General features: G+C 59.0%; 1 protein-coding gene across 1 annotated transcript in view; it reads left to right on the top strand.

The window, feature by feature from the left end:
• The window catches only part of LOC306982943 (protein kinase C-binding protein NELL1-like), a gene marked incomplete at both ends in the record, with an annotated part of 170190 nt that overhangs the window by 114400 nt on the left and 31299 nt on the right, over positions 1-24491 (top strand). The window lies entirely within an intron of this gene.

Raw genomic sequence — 24491 nt, 5'->3', positions numbered from 1 at the left:
TGATGATGTCAGTGGCGCTGATGATGCAAGCGGTGCTGATGATGCTAGTGGCGCTGATGATGCTAGCGGCGCTGATGATGCAAGCGGCGCTGATGATTCTAGCGGCGCTGATGATGTCAGTGGCGCTGATGATGCAAGCGGCGCTGATGATTCTAGCGGTGCTGATGATGCAAGCGGCGCTGATGATTCTAGCGGCGCTGATGATGTCAGTGGCGCTGATGATGCAAGCGGCGCTGATGATTCTAGCGGCGCTGATGATGTCAGTGGCGCTGATGATGCAAGCGGCGCTGATGATGTCAGCGGCGCTGATGATGTCAGTGGCGCTGATGATGCAAGCGGCGCTGATGATTCTAGCGGCGCTGATGATGTCAGTGGCGCTGATGATGCAAGCGGCGCTGATGATTCTAGCGGTGCTGATGATGCAAGCGGCGCTGATGATTCTAGCGGCGCTGATGATGTCAGTGGCGCTGATGATGCAAGCGGCGCTGATGATGTCAGCGGCGCTGATGATGCAAGCGGCGCTGATGATGCAAGCGGCGCTGATGATTCTAGCGGCGCTGATGATGCTAGTGGCGCTGATGATGCAAGCGGCGCTGATGATGCAAGCGGCGCTGATGATTCTAGCGGCGCTGATGATGTCAGTGGCGCTGATGATGCAAGCGGTGCTGATGATGCAAGCGGCGCTGATGATGCAAGCGGTGCTGATGATGCAAGCGGCGCTGATGATGCAAGCGGCGCTGATGATGTCAGTGGCGCTGATGATGCAAGCGGTGCTGATGATGCAAGCGGCGCTGATGATTCTAGCGGCGCTGATGATGTCAGCGGCGCTGATGATGCAAGCGGCGCTGATGATGTCAGTGGCGCTGATGATGCAAGCGGTGCTGATGATGTCAGCGGTGCTGATGATGCAAGCGGCGCTGATGATGTCAGTGGCGCTGATGATTCTAGCGGCGCTGATGATGTCAGTGGCGCTGATGATGCAAGCGGTGCTGATGATGCTAGTGGCGCTGATGATGCTAGCGGCGCTGATGATGCAAGCGGTGCTGATGATGCAAGCGGCGCTGATGATGTCAGTGGCGCTGATGATTCTAGCGGCGCTGATGATGTCAGTGGCGCTGATGATGCAAGCGGTGCTGATGATGCAAGCGGCGCTGATGATGCAAGCGGCGCTGATGATGCAAGCGGCGCTGATGATGCTAGTGGCGCTGATGATGCAAGCGGCGCTGATGATGCTAGTGGCGCTGATGATGTCAGCGGCGCTGATGATGCAAGCGGCGCTGATGATGCAAGCGGCGCTGATGATGCAAGCGGCGCTGATGATGCAAGCGGTGCTGATGATTCTAGCGGCGCTGATGATGCAAGCGGTGCTGATGATGCAAGCGGCGCTGATGATGCAAGCGGCGCTGATGATTCTAGCGGCGCTGATGATGCTAGTGGCGCTGATGATGCAAGCGGCGCTGATGATGCTAGTGGCGCTGATGATGCAAGCGGCGCTGATGATGCTAGCGGCGCTGATGATGTCAGCGGCGCTGATGATGCAAGCGGCGCTGATGATGCTAGTGGCGCTGATGATGCAAGCGGCGCTGATGATGTCAGCGGCGCTGATGATGCTAGTGGCGCTGATGATGTCAGCGGCGCTGATGATGCAAGCGGCGCTGATGATTCTAGCGGCGCTGATGATGCAAGCGGCGCTGATGATGCAAGCGGCGCTGATGATTCTAGCGGCGCTGATGATGCTAGCGGCGCTGATGATTCTAGCGGCGCTGATGATGTCAGCGGCGCTGATGATTCTAGCGGCGCTGATGATGCAAGCGGCGCTGATGATGTCAGCGGCGCTGATGATTCTAGCGGCGCTGATGATGCAAGCGGCGCTGATGATGTCAGCGGCGCTGATGATGTCAGCGGCGCTGATGATGTCAGCGGCGCTGATGATGTCAAGCGGCGCTGATGATGCTAGCGGCGCTGATGATGCAAGCGGCGCTGATGATGCAAGTGGCGCTGATGATGCTAGCGGCACTGATGATGTCAGCGGCGCTGATGATGCAAGCGGCGCTGATGATGTCAGCGGCGCTGATGATGCAAGCGGCGCTGATGATGTCAGCGGCGCTGATGATGCAAGCGGCGCTGATGATGCAAGTGGCGCTGATGATGCTAGCGGCGCTGATGATGCAAGTGGCGCTGATGATGTCAGCGGCGCTGATGATGCAAGTGGCGCTGATGATGCAAGCGGCGCTGATGATGTCAGCGGCGCTGATGATGCAAGCGGCGCTGATGATGCAAGCGGCGCTGATGATGCAAGTGGCGCTGATGATGTCAGCGGCGCTGATGATGCAAGTGGCGCTGATGATGCAAGCGGCGCTGATGATGTCAGCGGCGCCGATGATGCAAGCGGCGCTGATGATGCAAGTGGCGCTGATGATGCAAGTGGCGCTGATGATGCAAGTGGCGCTGATGATGCAAGTGGCGCTGATGATGCAAGTGGCGCTGATGATGCAAGCGGCGCTGATCATGCAAGCGGCGCTGATCATGTCAGCGGCGCTGATGATGCAAGCGGCGCTGATGATGCTAGCGGCGCTGATCATGCAAGCGGCGCTGATGATGCAAGCGGCGCTGATGATGCAAGCGGCGCTGATGATGCAAGTGGCGCTGATGATGCAAGTGGCGCTGATGATGCAAGTGGCGCTGATGATGCAAGCGGCGCTGATGATGCAAGTGGCGCTGATGATGCAAGTGGCGCTGATGATGCAAGCGGCGCTGATGATGCAAGCGGCGCTGATGATGCAAGTGGCGCTGATGATGCAAGTGGCGCTGATGATGCAAGCGGCGCTGATGATGCAAGTGGCGCTGATGATGCAAGTGGCGCTGATGATGCAAGTGGCGCTGATGATGCAAGCGGCGCTGATGATGCAAGTGGCGCTGATGATGCAAGCGGCGCTGATGATGCAAGCGGCGCTGATGATGCAAGCGGCGCTGATGATACAAGCGGCGCTGATGATGCAAGCGGCGCTGATGATGCAAGCGGCGCTGATGATGTCAGCGGCGCTGATGATGTCAGCGGCGCTGATGATGTCAGCGGCGCTGATGATGTCAGCGGCGCTGATGATGTCAGCGGCGCTTATGATGCTAGCGGCGCTGATGATGCAAGCGGCGCTGATGATGTCAGCGGCGCTGATGATGCAAGCGGCGCTGATGATGTCAGCGGCGCTGATGATGTCAGCGGCGCTGATGATGTCAGCGGCGCTGATGATGTCAGCGGCGCTGATGATGTCAGCGGCGCTGATGATGCAAGCGGCGCTGATGATGTCAGCGGCGCTGATGATGCAAGCGGCGCTGATGATGCAAGCGGCGCTGATGATGCTAGTGGCGCTGATGATGTCAGCGGCGCTGATGATGTCAGCGGCGCTGATGATGTCAGCGGCGCTGATGATTCTAGCGGCGCTGATGATGTCAGCGGCGCTGATGATGTCAGTGGCGCTGATGATGTCAGCGGCGCTGATGATGTCAGCGGCGCTTATGATGTCAGCGGCGCTGATGATGCAAGCGGCGCTGATGATGCTAGTGGCGCTGATGATGCAAGCGGCGCTGATGATGCAAGCGGCGCTGATGATGCAAGCGGCGCTGATGATGCTAGTGGCGCTGATGATGCAAGCGGCGCTGATGATGCAAGCGGCGCTGATGATGCTAGTGGCGCTGATGATGTCAGCGGCGCTGATGATGTCAGCGGCGCTGATGATGTCAGCGGCGCTGATGATGCAAGCGGCGCTGATCATGCAAGCGGCGCTGATGATGCAAGCGGCGCTGATGATGTCAGCGGCGCTGATGATGCTAGCGGCGCTGATGATGCAAGCGGCGCTGATGATGCAAGCGGCGCTGATGATGCAAGCGGCGCTGATGATGCTAGCGGCGCTGATGATGTCAGCGGCGCTGATGATGTCAGCGGCGCTGATGATGTCAGCGGCGCTGATGATGCAAGCGGCGCTGATGATGTCAGCGGCGCTGATGATGCTAGCGGCGCTGATGATGTCAGCGGCGCTGATGATGCAAGCGGCGCTGATGATGTCAGCGGCGCTGATGATGTCAGCGGCGCTGATGATGCAAGCGGCGCTGATGATGTCAGCGGCGCTGATGATGCTAGTGGCGCTGATGATGCAAGCGGCGCTGATGATGCAAGCGGCGCTGATGATGCTAGTGGCGCTGATGATGTCAGCGGCGCTGATGATGTCAGCGGCGCTGATGATGTCAGCGGCGCTGATGATGCAAGCGGCGCTGATCATGCAAGCGGCGCTGATGATGCAAGCGGCGCTGATGATGTCAGCGGCGCTGATGATGCTAGCGGCGCTGATGATGCAAGCGGCGCTGATGATGCAAGCGGCGCTGATGATGTCAGCGGCGCTGATGATGTCAGCGGCGCTGATGATTCTAGCGGCGCTGATGATGTCAGCGGCGCTGATGATGTCAGCGGCGCTGATGATGTCAGCGGCGCTGATGATGTCAGCGGCGCTTATGATGTCAGCGGCGCTGATGATGCAAGCGGCGCTGATGATGCTAGTGGCGCTGATGATGCAAGCGGCGCTGATGATGCAAGCGGCGCTGATGATGCAAGCGGCGCTGATGATGCTAGTGGCGCTGATGATGCAAGCGGCGCTGATGATGCAAGCGGCGCTGATGATGCTAGTGGCGCTGATGATGTCAGCGGCGCTGATGATGTCAGCGGCGCTGATGATGTCAGCGGCGCTGATGATGCAAGCGGCGCTGATCATGCAAGCGGCGCTGATGATGCAAGCGGCGCTGATGATGTCAGCGGCGCTGATGATGCTAGCGGCGCTGATGATGCAAGCGGCGCTGATGATGCAAGCGGCGCTGATGATGCAAGTGGCGCTGATGATGCTAGCGGCGCTGATGATGTCAGCGGCGCTGATGATGTCAGCGGCGCTGATGATGTCAGCGGCGCTGATGATGCAAGCGGCGCTGATGATGTCAGCGGCGCTGATGATGCTAGCGGCGCTGATGATGTCAGCGGCGCTGATGATGCAAGCGGCGCTGATGATGTCAGCGGCGCTGATGATGTCAGCGGCGCTGATGATGCAAGCGGCGCTGATGATGTCAGCGGTGCTGATGATGCTAGCGGCGCTGATGATGCTAGTGGCGCTGATGATGCAAGCGGCGCTGATGATGCAAGCGGCGCTGATGATGCTAGTGGCGCTGATGATGTCAGCGGCGCTGATGATGTCAGCGGCGCTGATGATGTCAGCGGCGCTGATGATGCAAGCGGCGCTGATCATGCAAGCGGCGCTGATGATGCAAGCGGCGCTGATGATGTCAGCGGCGCTGATGATGCTAGCGGCGCTGATGATGCAAGCGGCGCTGATGATGCAAGCGGCGCTGATGATGCAAGCGGCGCTGATGATGCTAGCGGCGCTGATGATGTCAGCGGCGCTGATGATGTCAGCGGCGCTGATGATGTCAGCGGCGCTGATGATGCAAGCGGCGCTGATGATGTCAGCGGTGCTGATGATGCTAGCGGCGCTGATGATGCTAGTGCGCTGATGATGTCAGCGGCGCTGATGATGCTAGCGGCGCTGATGATGCTAGCGGCGCTGATGATGCCAGCGGCGCTGATGATGCTAGCGGCGCTGATGATGTCAGCGGCGCTGATGATGCAAGCGGCGCTGATGATGTCAGCGGCGCTGATGATGTCAGCGGCGCTGATGATGTCAGCGGCGCTGATGATGCAAGCGGCGCTGATGATGTCAGCGGTGCTGATGATGCTAGCGGCGCTGATGATGCTAGTGCGCTGATGATGTCAGCGGCGCTGATGATGCTAGCGGCGCTGATCATGCTAGTGGCGCTGATGATGCTAGCGGCGCTGATCATGCTAGCGGCGCTGATGATGCTAGCGGCGCTGATCATGCTAGCGGCGCTGATGATGCAAGCGGCGCTGATGATGCAAGCGGCGCTGATGATGTCAGCGGCGCTGATGATGTCAGCGGCGCTGATGATGCTAGCGGCGCTGATGATGTCAGCGGTGCTGATGATGCTAGCGGCGCTGATGATGCTAGCGGCGCTGATGATGTCAGCGGCGCTGATGATGCTAGCGGTGCTGATGATGCTAGTGGCGCTGATGATGCAAGCGGCGCTGATGATGCAAGCGGCGCTGATGATGTCAGCGGCGCTGATGATGTCAGCGGCGCTGATGATGCTAGCGGCGCTGATGATGTCAGCGGTGCTGATGATGCTAGCGGCGCTGATGATGCTAGCGGCGCTGATGATGCTAGCGGCGCTGATGATGTCAGCGGCGCTGATGATGCTAGCGGTGCTGATGATGCTAGTGGCGCTGATGATGCAAGCGGCGCTGATGATGCAAGCGGCGCTGATGATGCTAGTGGCGCTGATGATGCAAGCGGCGCTGATGAGGCCAGCGGCGCTGATGATGTCAGCGGCGCTGATGATGTCAGCGGCGCTGATGATATCAGCGGTGCTGATGATGCTAGTGGCGCTGATGATGCAAGCGGCGCTGATGATGTCAGCGGCGCTGATGATGTCAGCGGCGCTGATGATGTCAGCGGCGCTGATGATGCTAGCGCCGCTGATGATGCTAGCGGCGCTGATGATGTCAGCGGTGCTGATGATGCTAGCGGCGCTGATGATGCTAGCGGCGCTGATGATGCTAGTGCGCTGATGATGTCAGCGGCGCTGATGATGCTAGCGGCGCTGATCATGCTAGTGGCGCTGATGATGCAAGCGGCGCTGATGATGCAAGCGGCGCTGATGATGCAAGCGGCGCTGATCATGCTAGTGGCGCTGATGATGTCAGCGGCGCTGATGATGCCAGCGGCGCTGATGATGCAAGCGGCGCTGATCATGCTAGTGGCGCTGATGATGTCAGCGGCGCTGATGATGCAAGCGGCGCTGATGATGTCAGTGGCGCTGATGATGCAAGCGGCGCTGATGATGTCAGTGGCGCTGATGATGTCAGCGGCGCTGATGATGCAAGCGGCGCTGATGATGCAAGCGGCGCTGATGATGCTAGCGGCGCTGATGATGCAAGCGGCGCTGATGATGCAAGCGGCGCTGATGATGCAAGCGGCGCTGATGATGTCAGTGGCGCTGATGATGTCAGCGGCGCTGATGATGCAAGCGGCGCTGATGATGTCAGCGGCGCTGATGATGCTAGTGGCGCTGATGATGCAAGCGGCGCTGATGAGGCCAGCGGCGCTGATGATGTCAGCGGCGCTGATGATGTCAGCGGCGCTGATGATGTCAGCGGCGCTGATGAGGCCAGCGGCGCTGATGATGTCAGCGGCGCTGATGATGTCAGCGGCGCTGATGATGCAAGCGGCGCTGATGATGCCAGCGGCGCTGATGAGGCCAGCGGCGCTGATGAGGCCAGCGGCGCTGATGATGCCAGCGGCGCTGATGAGGCCAGCGGCGCTGATGATGTCAGCGGCGCTGATGATGCCAGCGGCGCTGATGAGGCCAGCGGCGCTGATGATGCAAGCGGCGCTGATGATGCCAGCGGCGCTGATGAGGCCAGCGGCGCTGATGATGCAAGCGGCGCTGATGATGCCAGCGGCGCTGATGAGGCCAGCGGCGCTGATGATGTCAGCGGCGCTGATGATGCAAGCGGCGCTGATGATGCCAGCGGCGCTGATGATGTCAGCGGCGCTGATGATGTCAGCGGCGCTGATGATGTCAGTGGCGCTGATGATGCAAGCGGCGCTGATGATGCCAGCGGCGCTGATGATTCTAGCGGCGCTGATGATGCTAGTGGCGCTGATGATTCTAGCGGCGCTGATGATGCCAGCGGCGCTGATGAGGCCAGCGGCGCTGATGATGCAAGCGGCGCTGATGATGCCAGCGGCGCTGATGAGGCCAGCGGCGCTGATGATGCAAGCGGCGCTGATGATGCCAGCGGCGCTGATGAGGCCAGCGGCGCTGATGATGTCAGCGGCGCTGATGATGCAAGCGGCGCTGATGATGCCAGCGGCGCTGATGATGTCAGCGGCGCTGATGATGTCAGCGGCGCTGATGATGTCAGCGGCGCTGATGATGCTAGTGGCGCTGATGATGCCAGCGGCGCTGATGATGCTAGTGGCGCTGATGATGCAAGCGGCGCTGATGAGGCCAGCGGCGCTGATGATGTCAGCGGCGCTGATGATGTCAGCGGCGCTGATGATGTCAGCGGCGCTGATGAGGCCAGCGGCGCTGATGATGTCAGCGGCGCTGATGATGTCAGCGGCGCTGATGATGCAAGCGGCGCTGATGATGCCAGCGGCGCTGATGAGGCCAGCGGCGCTGATGAGGCCAGCGGCGCTGATGATGCCAGCGGCGCTGATGAGGCCAGCGGCGCTGATGAGGCCAGCGGCGCTGATGATGTCAGCGGCGCTGATGATGCCAGCGGCGCTGATGAGGCCAGCGGCGCTGATGATGCAAGCGGCGCTGATGATGCCAGCGGCGCTGATGAGGCCAGCGGCGCTGATGATGCAAGCGGCGCTGATGATGCCAGCGGCGCTGATGAGGCCAGCGGCGCTGATGATGTCAGCGGCGCTGATGATGCAAGCGGCGCTGATGATGCCAGCGGCGCTGATGATGTCAGCGGCGCTGATGATGTCAGCGGCGCTGATGATGTCAGTGGCGCTGATGATGCAAGCGGCGCTGATGATGCAAGCGGCGCTGATGAGGCCAGCGGCGCTGATGATGCTAGCGGCGCTGATGATGTCAGCGGCGCTGATGATGTCAGCGGCGCTGATGATGTCAGTGGCGCTGATGAGGCCAGCGGCGCTGATGATGTCAGCGGCGCTGATGATGTCAGCGGCGCTGATGATGTCAGCGGCGCTGATGATGTCAGTGGCGCTGATGATGCAAGCGGCGCTGATGAGGCCAGCGGCGCTGATGATGCTAGCGGCGCTGATGAGGCCAGCGGCGCTGATGATGCAAGCGGCGCTGATGATGTCAGCGGCGCTGATGAGGCCAGCGGCGCTGATGATGTCAGCGGCGCTGATGATGTCAGCGGCGCTGATGATGCAAGCGGCGCTGATGATGCCAGCGGCGCTGATGAGGCCAGCGGCGCTGATGAGGCCAGCGGCGCTGATGATGCCAGCGGCGCTGATGAGGCCAGCGGCGCTGATGATGTCAGCGGCGCTGATGATGCCAGCGGCGCTGATGAGGCCAGCGGCGCTGATGATGCAAGCGGCGCTGATGATGCCAGCGGCGCTGATGAGGCCAGCGGCGCTGATGATGCAAGCGGCGCTGATGATGCCAGCGGCGCTGATGAGGCCAGCGGCGCTGATGATGTCAGCGGCGCTGATGATGCAAGCGGCGCTGATGATGCCAGCGGCGCTGATGATGTCAGCGGCGCTGATGATGTCAGCGGCGCTGATGATGTCAGTGGCGCTGATGATGCAAGCGGCGCTGATGAGGCCAGCGGCGCTGATGATGTCAGCGGCGCTGATGATGTCAGCGGCGCTGATGATGTCAGCGGCGCTGATGATGTCAGTGGCGCTGATGATGCAAGCGGCGCTGATGAGGCCAGCGGCGCTGATGATGCTAGCGGCGCTGATGATGTCAGCGGCGCTGATGATGCAAGCGGCGCTGATGATGTCAGCGGCGCTGATGATGTCAGCGGCGCTGATGATGTCAGTGGCGCTGATGATGCAAGCGGCGCTGATGAGGCCAGCGGCGCTGATGATGTCAGCGGCGCTGATGATGTCAGCGGCGCTGATGATGTCAGCGGCGCTGATGATGTCAGTGGCGCTGATGATGCAAGCGGCGCTGATGAGGCCAGCGGCGCTGATGATGCTAGCGGCGCTGATGATGTCAGCGGCGCTGATGATGCAAGCGGCGCTGATGATGTCAGCGGCGCTGATGATGCAAGCGACGCTGATGATGTCAGCGGCGCTGATGATGCTAGCGGTGCTGATGATGCAAGCGGCGCTGATGATGTCAGCGGCGCTGATGATGTCAGCGGCGCTGATGATGTCAGCGGCGCTGATGATGCAAGCGGCGCTGATGATGCAAGCGGCGCTGATGATGCTAGCGGCGCTGATGATGTCAGCGGCGCTGATGATGTCAGCGGCGCTGATGATGTCAGCGGCGCTGATGATTCTAGCGGCGCTGATGATGTCAGCGGCGCTGATGATGTCAGCGGCGCTGATGATGCTAGTGGCGCTGATGATGCAAGCGGCGCTGATGATGTCAGCGGCGCTGATGATGTCAGCGGCGCTGATGATGTCAGCGGCGCTGATGATGTCAGCGGCGCTGATGATTCTAGCGGCGCTGATGATGTCAGCGGCGCTGATGATGTCAGTGGCGCTGATGATGTCAGCGGCGCTGATGATGTCAGCGGCGCTTATGATGTCAGCGGCGCTGATGATGCAAGCGGCGCTGATGATGCTAGTGGCGCTGATGATGCAAGCGGCGCTGATGATGCAAGCGGCGCTGATGATGCAAGCGGCGCTGATGATGCAAGCGGCGCTGATGATGCTAGTGGCGCTGATGATGCAAGCGGCGCTGATGATGCAAGCGGCGCTGATGATGTCAGCGGCGCTGATGATGCTAGTGGCGCTGATGATGCAAGCGGCGCTGATGATGCAAGCGGCGCTGATGATGCTAGTGGCGCTGATGATGTCAGCGGCGCTGATGATGTCAGCGGCGCTGATGATGTCAGCGGCGCTGATGATGCAAGCGGCGCTGATCATGCAAGCGGCGCTGATGATGCAAGCGGCGCTGATGATGTCAGCGGCGCTGATGATGCTAGCGGCGCTGATGATGCAAGCGGCGCTGATGATGCAAGCGGCGCTGATGATGCAAGCGGCGCTGATGATGCTAGCGGCGCTGATGATGTCAGCGGCGCTGATGATGTCAGCGGCGCTGATGATGCAAGCGGCGCTGATCATGCAAGCGGCGCTGATGATGCAAGCGGCGCTGATGATGTCAGTGGCGCTGATGATGCAAGCGGCGCTGATGAGGCCAGTGGCGCTGATGATGCTAGCGGCGCTGATGATTCTAGCGGCGCTGATGATGTCAGTGGCGCTGATGATGCTAGCGGCGCTGATGATGCAAGCGGTGCTGATGATGCAAGCGGCGCTGATGATGCAAGCGGCGCTGATGATGCAAGCGGCGCTGATGATTCTAGCGGCGCTGATGATGCTAGTGGCGCTGATGATGCAAGCGGCGCTGATGATGCTAGTGGCGCTGATGATGCAAGCGGCGCTGATGATGTCAGCGGCGCTGATGATGCTAGTGGCGCTGATGATGTCAGCGGCGCTGATGATTCTAGCGGCGCTGATGATGTCAGTGGCGCTGATGATGCAAGCGGCGCTGATGATGCAAGCGGCGCTGATGATGCAAGCGGCGCTGATGATGCTAGCGGCGCTGATGATTCTAGCGGCGCTGATGATGTCAGCGGCGCTGATGATTCTAGCGGCGCTGATGATGTCAGCGGTGCTGATGATGTCAGCGGCGCTGATGATGTCAGCGGCGCTGATCATGCAAGCGGCGCTGATGATGCTAGCGGCGCTGATGATGCAAGCGGCGCTGATCATGCAAGCGGCGCTGATGATGCTAGCGGCGCTGATGATGTCAGCGGCGCTGATGATGTCAGTGGCGCTGATGATGTCAGCGGCGCTGATGATGCAAGTGGCGCTGATGATGCAAGCGGCGCTGATGATGCTAGCGGCGCTGATGATTCTAGCGGCGCTGATGATGTCAGCGGCGCTGATGATTCTAGCGGCGCTGATGATGTCAGCGGTGCTGATGATGTCAGCGGCGCTGATGATGTCAGCGGCGCTGATCATGCAAGCGGCGCTGATGATGCTAGCGGCGCTGATGATGCAAGCGGCGCTGATGATGCTAGCGGCGCTGATGATGTCAGCGGCGCTGATGATGTCAGTGGCGCTGATGATGTCAGCGGCGCTGATGATGCAAGTGGCACTGATGATGTCAGCGGCGCTGATGATGCTAGTGGCGCTGATGATGCTAGTGGCGCTGATGATGTCAGCGGCGCTGATGATGCAAGCGGCGCTGATGATGCTAGTGGCGCTGATGATGCTAGTGGCGCTGATGATGTCAGCGGCGCTGATGATGCAAGCGGCGCTGATGATGCTAGTGGCGCTGATGATGCTAGTGGCGCTGATGATGTCAGTGGCGCTGATGATGTCAGCGGCGCTGATGATGTCAGTGGCGCTGATGATGCAAGCGGCGCTGATGATGCAAGCGGCGCTGATGATGCAAGCGGCGCTGATGATGCTAGCGGCGCTGATGATTCTAGCGGCGCTGATGATGCTAGCGGCGCTGATGATGTCAGCGGCGCTGATGATGCTAGCGGTGCTGATGATGCTAGTGGCGCTGATGATGCAAGCGGCGCTGATGATGCTAGTGGCGCTGATGATGCAAGCGGCGCTGATGATGCAAGCGGCGCTGATGAGGCCAGCGGTGCTGATGATGCTAGCGGCGCTGATGATGCCAGCGGTGCTGATGATGCTAGCGGCGCTGATGATGCTAGCGGCGCTGATGATGCTAGCGGCGCTGATGATGTCAGCGGCGCTGATGATGCTAGCGGTGCTGATGATGCTAGTGGCGCTGATGATGCAAGCGGCGCTGATGATGCTAGTGGCGCTGATGATGCAAGCGGTGCTGATTATGCAAGCGGCGCTGATGAGGCCAGCGGCGCTGATGATGTCAGCGGCGCTGATGATGTCAGCGGCGCTGATGATATCAGCGGTGCTGATGATGTCAGTGGCGCTGATGATGCAAGCGGCGCTGATGATGTCAGCGGCGCTGATGATGTCAGCGGCGCTGATGATGTCAGCGGCGCTGATGATGCTAGCGCCGCTGATGATGCTAGCGGCGCTGATGATGTCAGCGGTGCTGATGATGCTAGCGGCGCTGATGATGCTAGCGGCGCTGATGATGCTAGTGCGCTGATGATGTCAGCGGCGCTGATGATGCTAGCGGCGCTGATCATGCTAGTGGCGCTGATGATGCAAGCGGCGCTGATGATGCAAGCGGCGCTGATGATGCAAGCGGCGCTGATGATGCAAGCGGCGCTGATCATGCTAGTGGCGCTGATGATGTCAGCGGCGCTGATGATGCCAGCGGCGCTGATGATGTCAGCGGCGCTGATGATGCAAGCGGCGCTGATCATGCTAGTGGCGCTGATGATGTCAGCGGCGCTGATGATGTCAGTGGCGCTGATGATGCAAGCGGCGCTGATGATGTCAGTGGCGCTGATGATGCAAGCGGCGCTGATGATGTCAGTGGCGCTGATGATGTCAGCGGCGCTGATGATGCAAGCGGCGCTGATGATGCAAGCGGCGCTGATGATGCAAGCGGCGCTGATGATGCCAGCGGCGCTGATGATGCTAGCGGCGCTGATGATGCTAGTGGCGCTGATGATGTCAGCGGCGCTGATGATGCTAGGGGCGCTGATGATGCAAGTGGCGCTGATGATGCAAGCGGCGCTGATGATGCAAGCGGCGCTGATGATGCAAGCGGCGCTGATGATGCAAGCGGCGCTGATGATGTCAGCGGCGCTGATGATGTCAGCGGCGCTGATGATGCTAGGGGCGCTGATGATGCAAGCGGCGCTGATGATGTCAGCGGCGCTGATGATGCTAGGGGCGCTGATGATGCAAGCGGCGCTGATGATGTCAGCGGCGCTGATGATGCCAGCGGCGCTGATGATGCAAGCGGCGCTGATGATGCAAGCGGCGCTGATGATGCAAGCGGCGCTGATGATGCAAGCGGCGCTGATGATGCAAGCGGCGCTGATGATGTCAGCGGCGCTGATGATGTCAGCGGCGCTGATGATGCAAGCGGCGCTGATGATGCAAGCGGCGCTGATGATGTCAGCGGCGCTGATGATGCTAGGGGCGCTGATGATGCAAGCGGCGCTGATGATGCAAGCGGCGCTGATGATGCTAGCGGCGCTGATGATGCAAGCGGCGCTGATGATGCTAGCGGCGCTGATGATGCAAGCGGCGCTGATGATGCAAGCGGCGCTGATGATGCTAGCGGCGCTGATGATGCAAGCGGCGCTGATGATGCTAGCGGCGCTGATGATGCTAGCGGCGCTGATGATGCAAGCGGCGCTGATGATGCAAGCGGCGCTGATGATGCTAGCGGTGCTGATGATGTCAGCGGCGCTGATGATGCTAGCGGCGCTGATGATGCTAGCGGCGCTGATGATGTCAGCGGCGCTGATGATGCTAGCGGCGCTGATGATGCTAGCGGCGCTGATGATGCTAGCGGCGCTGATGATGCTAGCGGCGCTGATGATGCTAGCGGCGCTGATGATGCTAGCGGCGCTGATGATGCTAGCGGCGCTGATGATGCTAGCGGCGCTGATGATGCAAGCGGCGCTGATGATGCTAGCGGCGCTGATGATGTCAGCGGCGCTGATGATGCTAGCGGCGCTGATGATGCAAGCGGCGCTGATGATGCAAGCGGCGCTGATGATGTCAGCGGCGCTGATGATGCTAGTGGCGCTGATGATGCTAGTGGCGCTGATGATGCAAGCGGCGCTGATGATGTCAGCGGCGCTGATGATGCTAGCGGCGCTGATGATGCTAGTGGCGCTGATGATGCAAGCGGCGCTGATGATGCTAGTGGCGCTGATGATGCTAGCGGCGCTGATGATGTCAGCGGTGCTGATGATGCTAGCGGCGCTGATGATGTCAGCGGCGCTGATGATGCCAGTGGCGCTGATGATGCCAGTGGCGCTGATCTTGCTAGCGGCGCTGACCTCATATAGGTCAGAGTGAACTCTTCTCTCCTCTTAAAGACCTCCCTCTCTCTCGTGTCTGCGCCTCCTGATAACCTCAGACCTCATGTAGGTCAGAGTGAACTCTTCTCTCCTCTTAAAGACCTCCCTCTCTCTCGTGTCTGCACCTCCTGATGACCTCAGACCTCATATAGGTCAGAGTGAACTCTTCTCTCTTAAAGACCTCCCTCTCTCTCGTGTCGGCGCCTCCTGATGACCTCCGACCTCATGTAGGTCAGAGTGAACTCTTCTCTCCTCTTAAAGACCTCCCTCTCTCTCGTGTCGGCGCCTCCTGATGACCTCAGACCTCATATAGGTCAGAGTGAACTCTTCTCTCCTCTTAAAGACCTCCCTCTCTCTCGTGTCGGCGCCTCCTGATGACCTCAGACCTCATATAGGTCAGAGTGAACTCTTCTCTCCTCTTAAAGACCTCCCTCTCTCTCGTGTCGGCGCCTCCTGATAACCTCAGACCTCATGTAGGTCAGAGTGAACTCTTCTCTCCTCTTAAAGACCTCCCTCTCTCTCGTGTCGGCGCCTCCTGATGACCTCAGACCTCATGTATGTCAGAGTGAACTCTTCTCTCCTCTTAAAGACCTCCCTCTCTCTCGTGTCGGCGCCTCCTGATGACCTCAGACCTCATATAGGTCAGAGTGAACTCTTCTCTCCTCTTAAAGACCTCCCTCTCTCTCGTGTCGGCGCCTCCTGATAACCTCAGACCTCATATAGGTCAGAGTGAACTCTTCTCTCTAAGGGCGCACTCACACTTGACATCCGAACCTGCCACTCTCCAGCTCGTTGGAGGAAAGGCCTGGATGCCCCGAACGGCCCGCGCTCACACTTACACAAACGAACCGAGCCGTGGCCGAACACGAGGAGTTGTTTACAAGTGCACGTGAGCAGCAGCAGAGCAACATAATGCGGAAGAAAAAAAAACCTTAAACAGCTGCGTGAAATAATGTCTACTATGAGTCCTGTCAAATCTCTTCACTCCACTTTTCTTTGCATTTTACTTCAGTTTAACAAAAAGGGCTATGATGAATATAATAGTCGATTTTAATAAAGCACAGAAATAGAGATATACAGCCTTCAAAAAAAGGCTACGAGAACAGAAGATATGACGCTCATGTAACAGGGTTATGGTTCATGGTATATCCTGGAGAATTGGCGCTGAGCGTAGTTTTTGTTGGTTTGTTCGTTGGTCATACCTGGCAGTGTCTTTGGGTTGTCTGTCTTGTTTTGGCAAGTGTATTTTATTTTGGTTGTTGCCCCTGTGTGTCACGTCCTGTCCCAGGCCAGTCCTATATATGGGGGCTCCTCCCGTTCCGTCTTCCCTTTTCTTGAGTCTTTTGTGGAAGAGGTAGGATCTCGGGCCATCTGCCCCTTATGTTTCATTTTGTTGTGAATTCCATGTGTCTTTTAAGTTATCATATTGTTTTATTGTCATTTCTGTTCATATTAGTTGTTTATTCTGTGGATGTCTTTTCTTTTGTATTTCGTAGATTGTTCTGTGGGCTGGGGCTATCGTCGGGGCAAACGCCATTTTCTTTGAAATCTTGTCAGAAATAAGCGGGGTTGAAGCGGCCGCTTCCCCCAAATGTGTCCTGAGTCCTGCGAGTCCTTTAGTAAAACTACACAACGCAGGGTCCGCCACACATCAGCCACACTCAGTTTATGTCATTCATTGCTGCTTCGGCCACTGGTTAAACAGCTTTATGTTGGTGAACTCCTGGAAGTATAGACTATACTTCGTACACGCTACATTGTGACAAAGCACTTAACACGAACACGCACCGAAGTCACAAGTGATAAAAGCACCCGCAGGTTTTATCTGTCCCACTAAAGCCTGCGGACAAACCGGGTACAGCAGCAGAGAAGCTCGGACACAGGGCGGGAGAAGCGCAGCCGCTCCCGTAAAGTCAGCCCGAGACGTGCGTGAAGCGGCCAGGGTGTCAGAGTGAGCGGTCAGAGAGACGAGTGTGAAGCGGCCAGGGCGTCGGGAGTGAGCAGTCAGAGAGACGAGTGTGAAGCGGCCAGGGCGTCGGGAGTGAGCGGTCAGAGAGACGAGCGTGAAGCGGCCAGGGCGTCGGGAGTGAGCAGTCAGAGAGACGAGTGTGAAGCGGCCAGGGCGTCGGGAGTGAGCGGTCAGAGAGACGAGCGTGAAGCGGCCAGGGCGTCGGGAGTGAGCGGTCGGGGAGACGAGCGTGAAGCGGCCAGGGCGTCGGGAGTGAGCAGTCGGGGAGACGAGCGTGAAGCGGCCAGGGCGTCGGGAGTGAGCGGTCGGGGAGACGAGTGTGAAGCGGCCAGGGCGTCGGGAGTGAGCGGTCAGAGAGACGAGCGTGAAGCGGCCAGGGCGTCGGGAGTGAGCAGTCAGAGAGACGAGTGTGAAGCGGCCAGGGCGTCGGGAGTGAGCGGTCAGAGAGACGAGCGTGAAGCGGCCAGGGCGTCGGGAGTGAGCGGTCGGGGAGACGAGCGTGAAGCGGCCAGGGCGTCGGGAGTGAGCAGTCGGGGAGACGAGCGTGAAGCGGCCAGGGCGTCGGGAGTGAGCAGTCGGGGAGACGAGCGTGAAGCGGCCAGGGCGTCGGGAGTGAGCGGTCAGAGAGACGAGTGTGAAGCGGCCAGGGCGTCGGGAGTGAGCGGTCAGGGAGACGAGTGTGAAGCGGCCAGGGCGTCGGGAGTGAGCGGTCGGGGAGACGAGTGTGAAGCGGCCAGGGCGTCAGGAGTGAGCAGTCGGGGAGACGAGTGTGAAGCGGCCAGGGCGTCGGGAGTGAGCAGTCGGGGAGACGAGCGTGAAGCGGCCAGGGCGTCGGGAGTGAGCAGTCGGGGAGACGAGCGTGAAGCGGCCAGGGCGTCGGGAGTGAGCGGTCAGAGAGACGAGTGTGAAGCGGCCAGGGCGTCGGGAGTGAGCGGTCAGGGAGACGAGTGTGAAGCGGCCAGGGCGTCGGGAGTGAGCGGTCGGGGAGACGAGTGTGAAGCGGCCAGGGCGTCGGGAGTGAGCAGTCGGGGAGACGAGTGTGAAGCGGCCAGGGCGTCGGGAGTGAGCGGTCAGAGAGACGAGTGTGAAGCGGCCAGGGCGTCAGGAGTGAGCGGTCAGAGAGACGAGTGTGAAGCGGCCAGGGCGTCAGGAGTGAGCGGTCAGAGAGACGAGTGTGAAGCGGCCAGGGCGTCGGGAGTGAGCGGTCGGGGAGACGAGCGTGAAGCGGCCAGGGCGTCGGGAGTGAGCGGTCGGGGAGACGAGCGTGAAGCGGCCAGGGCGTCGGGAGTGAGCGGTCGGGGAGACGAGTGTGAAGCGGCCAGGGCGTCGGGAGTGAGCGGTCAGAGAGACGAGTGTGAAGCGGCCAGGGCGTCAGGAGTGAGCAGTCGGGGAGACGAGTGTGAAGCGGCCAGGGCGTCAGGAGTGAGCAGTCGGGGAGACGAGTGTGAAGCGGCCAGGGCGTCGGGAGTGAGCGGTCGGGGAGACGAGCGTGAAGCGGCCAGGGCGTCAGGAGTGAGCAGTCAGAGAGACGAGTGTGAAGCGGCCAGGGCGTCAGGAGTGAGCAGTCGGGGAGACGAGTGTGAAGCGGCCAGGGCGTCGGGAGTGAGCGGTCGGGGAGACGAGCGTGAAGCGGCCAGGGCGTCGGGAGTGAGCGGTCGGGGAGACGAGTGTGAAGCGGCCAGGGCGTCGGGAGTGAGCGGTCAGAGAGACGAGTGTGAAGCGGCCAGGGCGTCGGGAGTGAGCGGTCAGAGAGACGAGTGTGAAGCGGCCAGGGCGTCAGGAGTGAGCAGTCGGGGAGACGAGTGTGAAGCGGCCAGGGCGTCGGGAGTGAGCGGTCGGGGAGACGAGCGTGAAGCGGCCAGGGCGTCGGGAGTGAGCGGTCGGGGAGACGAGTGTGAAGCGGCCAGGGCGTCGGGAGTGAGCGGTCGGGGAGACGAGCGTGAAGCGGCCAGGGCGTCGGGAGTGAGCGGTCAGAGAGACGAGTGTGAAGCGGCCAGGGCGTCAGGAGTGAGCGGTCAGAGAGACGAGCGTGAAGCGGCCAGGGCGTCGGGAGTGAGCGGTCAGAGAGACGAGCGTGAAGCGGCCAGGGCGTCGGGAGTGAGCGGTCAGAGAGACGAGCGTGAAGCGGCCAGGGCGTCGGGAGTGAGCGGTCAGAGAGACGAGTGTGAAGCGGCCAGGGCGTCAGGAGTGAGCAGTCGGGGAGACGAGTGTGAAGCGGCCAGGGCGTCAGGAGTGAGCGGTCAGAGAGACGAGTGTGAAGCGGCCAGGGCGTCAGGAGTGAGCAGTCGGGGAGACGAGTGTGAAGCGGCCAGGGCGTCGGGAGTGAGCGGTCAGAGAGACGAGTGTGAAGCGGCCAGGGCGTCGGGAGTGAGCGGTCGGGGAGACGAGCGGTTTGTGGCCGGGGGTCCGGGGAGCCGCCCGGGAGCGAAGCGGTCGTTTGATAAATACAGCCTTTTCTCACTGTTTTACGTTACAAATGCACCCGCCCAGACAACCGCCGCTTGTATCTGTGCGTGTGCGCAAACAAAAAACAAAAAGTCCGGAACCGAGTCCGACTCGGGCACGGATTGATTGCACTCACACTGCACAAACGGACCGCGCAGAAGGGGCTTCCAGCGCTTGGGCGCGGTTCGGATGGACAAGTGTGAGTGCGCCCTTTAAGACCTCCCTCTCTCTCGTGTCGGCGCCTCCTGATGACCTCAGACCTCATATAGGTCAGAGTGAACTCTTCTCTCTTAAAGACCTCCCTCTCTCTCGTGTCAGCGCCTCCTGATGACCTCAGACCTCATATAGGTCAGAGTGAACTCTTCTCTCCTCTTAAAGACCTCCCTCTCTCTCGTGTCTGCGCCTCCTGATGACCTCAGACCTCATATAGGTCAGAGTGAACTCTCTTAAAGACCTCCCTCTCTCTCGTGTCGGCGCCTCCTGATGACCTCAGACCTCATATAGGTCAGAGTGAACTCTTCTCTCCTCTTAAAGACCTCCCTCTCTCTCTCGTGTCGGCGCCTCCTGATGACCTCAGACCTCATGTAGGTCAGAGTGAACTCTTCTCTCCTCTTAAAGACCTCCCTCTCTCTCGTCAGCGCCTCCTGATAACCTCAGACCTCATATAGGTCAGAGTGAACTCTTCTCTCCTCTTAAAGACCTCCCTCTCTCTCGTGTCGGCGCCTCCTGATGACCTCAGACCTCATATAGGTCAGAGTGAACTCTTCTCTCCTCTTAAAGACCTCCCTCTCTCGTGTCGGCGCCTCCTGATGACCTCAGACCTCATATAGGTCAGAGTGAACTCTTCTCTCTTAAAGACCTCCCTCTCTCGTGTCGGCGCCTCCTGATGACCTCAGACCTCATATAGGTCAGAGTGAACTCTTCTCTCTTAAAGACCTCCCTCTCTCGTGTCGGCGCCTCCTGATGACCTCAGACCTCATATAGGTCAGAGTGAACTCTTCTCTCCTCTTAAAGACCTCCCTCTCTCTCGTGTCGGCGCCTCCTGATGACCTCAGACCTCATATAGGTCAGAGTGAACTCTTCTCTCCTCTTAAAGACCTCCCTCTCTCTCGTGTCGGCGCCTCCTGATGACCTCAGACCTCATATAGGTCAGAGTGAACTCTTCTCTCTTAAAGACCTCCCTCTCTCTCGTGTCGGTGCCTCCTGATGACCTCAGACCTCATATAGGTCAGAGTGAACTCTTCTCTCTTAAAGACCTCCCTCTCTCTCGTGTCTGCGCCTCCTGATAACCTCAGACCTCATATAGGTCAGAGTGAACTCTTCTCTCTTAAAGACCTCCCTCTCTCGTGTCGGCGCCTCCTGATGACCTCAGACCTCATATAGGTCAGAGTGAACTCTTCTCTCTTAAAGACCTCCCTCTCTCGTGTCGGCGCCTCCTGATGACCTCAGACCTCACATAGGTCAGAGTGAACTCTTCTCTCCTCTTAAAGACCTCCCTCTCTCTCCTCTTAAAGACCTCCCTCTCTCTCGTGTCTGCGCCTCCTGATGACCTCAGACCTCATATAGGTCAGAGTGAACTCTTCTCTCCTCTTAAAGACCTCCCTCTCTCTCGTGTCGGCGCCTCCTGATGACCTCAGACCTCATATAGGTCAGAGTGAACTCTTCTCTCTTAAAGACCTCCCTCTCTCGTGTCGGCGCCTCCTGATGACCTCAGACCTCATATAGGTCAGAGTGAACTCTCTTAAAGACCTCCCTCTGTCATGTCGGCGCCTCCTGATAACCTCCGCCCTGCTGTGATTCGCTGACGGGGATTCCGGCGCCGTTATCTCGCTCCTGCACCTGCGTGTCCAACGAGGCGCGTGACGAACCTCGACCACCTCAGGACCCGTTTAACTCACGCCGACGCCAACTTTCATCAGGAGGATCTGCTTTGAACATCCCAGCTCAGACTCGCCGTGACGAGGGAGAGGGGGAGGAGAGAGAGGAGAGAGGAGAGAGAGGAGGAGGGAGAGGAGGAGGGAGAGGAGGGAGAGGAGGAGACGAGGGAGACGAGGGAGACGAGGGAGAGGAGGGAGAGGAGGGAGAGGAGGGAGAGGAGGGAGACGAGGGAGAGGAGGCAGACGAGGGAGACGAGGAGGGAGACGAGGGAGAGGAGAGAGAGGAGAGAGAGGAGAGAGAGGAGGGAGAGGAGGGAGAGGAGAGAGAGGAGGGAGAGGAGAGAGAGGAGAGAGAGGAGAGGAGGAGAGAGAGGAGAGAGAGGAGGGAGAGGAGGGAGACGAGGGGGACGAGGGAGAGGAGGGAGACGAGGAGGACGAGGGAGACGAGGGAGACGAGAGCGTTTAAGGTGAAAGATTCCTCTGTTTTCAGGTTTATCTTTCATTGGTCCGTTACACGAGGAGCGGCTCCGTTATAGAAACATGAAACTGTGGATTTACTGATAAATGTGCAGCTTTAACCTCTTAAACACTTTTCCTCCAGTTTGACTTTACCCAAATCTAAAAGCTTCTTGAATAAAGCTTCAAAACATCAACAAAAATAGACATAAAGTGACAGCAACAATAGATCAATTTTGTATTTTCAAAATGTAATATATTGTTCTACATGTAACTTTGAGTCTCTTTTTGCAAAATATAAATTGAGTAAAAATAATAATACTTCCTCTTTTATTAAGTGTCAAGACGGGCCGATAAAAACAGAGAGGGGGGAGGAGGTCGCCCTCTTTGTCCTCAGTGGGACCTGAACCTGCGCCCTGACGGTAACAGGGCGCAGTGAGGGTACAGAGGGTGTGAGGTCTGTGCAGAGTCAGTGAGTCCTGCTCCTGACCCGTGGTTTTATCCAGCATGTTGTGAAAGAGAGCACATCCTGTCCTCTGAGTGTGTGTTGACGGCCTCTGGGGGGCGCTATGATGTGAGACTGGTCATCTGTTGTCTTTCAGACCTTCAGCTGAACGAGGATGAATCTCATTAACGTGTCTTAGATCAGTTATGGCTCCAGGTGTTTGTTCTCTGGTGATCATTTATTTATGTGTAAGTGTTTTATCTCCTGTCCTGTTTTTATGGGATGGAGCTGACCCTCAGGGAGAAGCAACGTCTGAATCTGGATCTCATATATTCACGTATGTTGTGTGAGTCACTGATGAAAGTCATATATTTCTGTAGCTCGTTACTTTTGTGATACGTTTCCCCGACACTTAGCTCCGCCTTTCCCCGACACTTAGCTCCGCCTTTCCCCGACACTTAGCTCCGCCTTTCCCGACACTTAGCTCCGCCTTTCCCCGACACTTAGCTCCGCCTTTCCCTGACACTTAGCTCCGCCTTTCCCCGACACTTAGCTCCGCCTTTCCCCGACACTTAGCCCCGCCTTTCCCAAAACACTTAGCTCCGCCTTTCCCCGACACTTAGCCCCGCCTTTCCCCGACACTTAGCTCCGCCTTTCCCCGACACTTAGCTCCGCCTTTCCCCGACACTTAGCCCCGCCTTTCCCAAAACACTTAGCTCCGCCTTTCCCCGACACTTAGCTCCGCCTTTCCCCGACACTTAGCTCCGCCTTTCCCCGACACTTAGCTCCGCCTTTCCCCGACGCTTAGCTCCGCCTTTCCCCGATGCTTAGCTCCGCCTTTCCCCGGCACTTAGCTCCGCCTTTCCCCGACGCTTAGCTCCGCCTTTCCCCGACGCTTAGCTCCGCCTATCCCCGACACTTAGCTCCGCCTTTCCCCGGCACTTAGCTCCGCCTTTCCCCGACACTTAGCTCCGCCTTTCCCAAAACACTTAGCTCCGCCTTTCCCCGACACTTAGCTCCGCCTTTCCCCGACACTTAGCTCCGCCTTTCCCCAACACTTAGCTCCGCCTTTCCCAAAACCCTTAGCTCCGCCTTTCCCCGACACTTAGCTCCGCCTTTCCCAAAACACTTAGCTCCGCCTTTCCCCGACACTTAGCTCCACCTTTCCCCGACACTTAGCTCCGCCTTTCCCCGACACTTAGCTCCGCCTTTCCCCGACGCTTAGCTCCGCCTTTCCCCGACACTTAGCGCCGCCTTTCCCCAACACTTAGCTCCGCCTTTCCCCGACACTTAGCTCCGCCTTTCCCGACACTTAGCTCCGCCTTTCCCCGACACTTAGCGCCGCCTTTCCCCAACACTTAGCTCCGCCTTTCCCCGACACTTAGCGCCGCCTTTCCCCAACACTTAGCTCCGCCTTTCCCCGACACTTAGCTCCGCCTTTCCCCGACACTTAGGTCCGCCTTTCCCCGACGCTTAGCTCCGCCTTTCCCCGACACTTAGCTCCGCCTTTCCCCGACACTTAGCTCCGCCTTTCCCCGACACTTAGCTCCGCCTTTCCCGACACTTAGCTCCGTCTTTCCCCGACACTTAGCTCCGCCTTTCCCAAAACACTTAGCTCCGCCTTTCCCCGACACTTAGCCCCGCCTTTCCCAAAACACTTAGCTCCGTCTTTCCCCGACACTTAGCTCCACCTTTCCCAAAACACTTAGCTCCGCCTTTCCCCGACACTTAGCCCCGCCTTTCCCAAAACACTTAGCTCCGCCTTTCCCCGACACTTAGCTCCGCCTTTCCCCGACACTTAGCTCCGCCTTTCCCCGACACTTAGCTCCGCCTTTCCCCGACACTTAGCCCCGCCTTTCCCCGACACTTAGCTCCGCCTTTCCCCGACACTTAGCCCCGCCTTTCCCCGACACTTAGCTCCGCCTTTCCCAAAACCCTTAGCTCCGCCTTTCCCCAACACTTATCTCCGGCTTTCCCCAACACTTAGCTCCGCCTTTCCCCAAAACTTAGCTCCGCCTTTCCCCGACACTTAGCTCCGCCTTTCCCCAACACTTAGCTCCGCCTTTCCCAAAACCCTTAGCTCCGCCTTTCCCCGACACTTAGCTCCGCCTTTCCCAAAACCCTTAGCTCCGCCTTTCCCCGACACTTAGCGCCGCCTTTCCCCGACACTTAGCTCCGCCTTTCCCCGACACTTAGCTCCACCTTTCCCCGACACTTAGCCCCGCCTTTCCCCGACACTTAGCTCCGCCTTTCCCGACACTTAGCTCCGGCTTTCCCCAACACTTAGCTCCGCCTTTCCCCAAAACTTAGCTCCGCCTTTCCCCGACACTTAGCTCCGCCTTTCCCCGACACTTAGCTCCGCCTTTCCCCGACACTTAGCTCCGCCTTTCCCCGACACTTAGCTCCGCCTTCACCAGCACGTGGCCTCCAGCTTGACCTGGAGGAAAACGTTGCATGAAAAGAGAAAAACGCAACAAAAAAGTGTTAAAGTGATGATAAAGAGAGTTTTGTGGGTCTTTCAGACGAGGCGTGACC

Source organism: Gobius niger, assembly GCF_951799975.1.
Source record: "Gobius niger genome assembly, contig: SCAFFOLD_57, whole genome shotgun sequence".
Lineage (NCBI taxonomy): Eukaryota > Metazoa > Chordata > Actinopteri > Gobiiformes > Gobiidae > Gobius > Gobius niger.
This window is presented reverse-complemented; position numbering and strand designations above follow the sequence as displayed.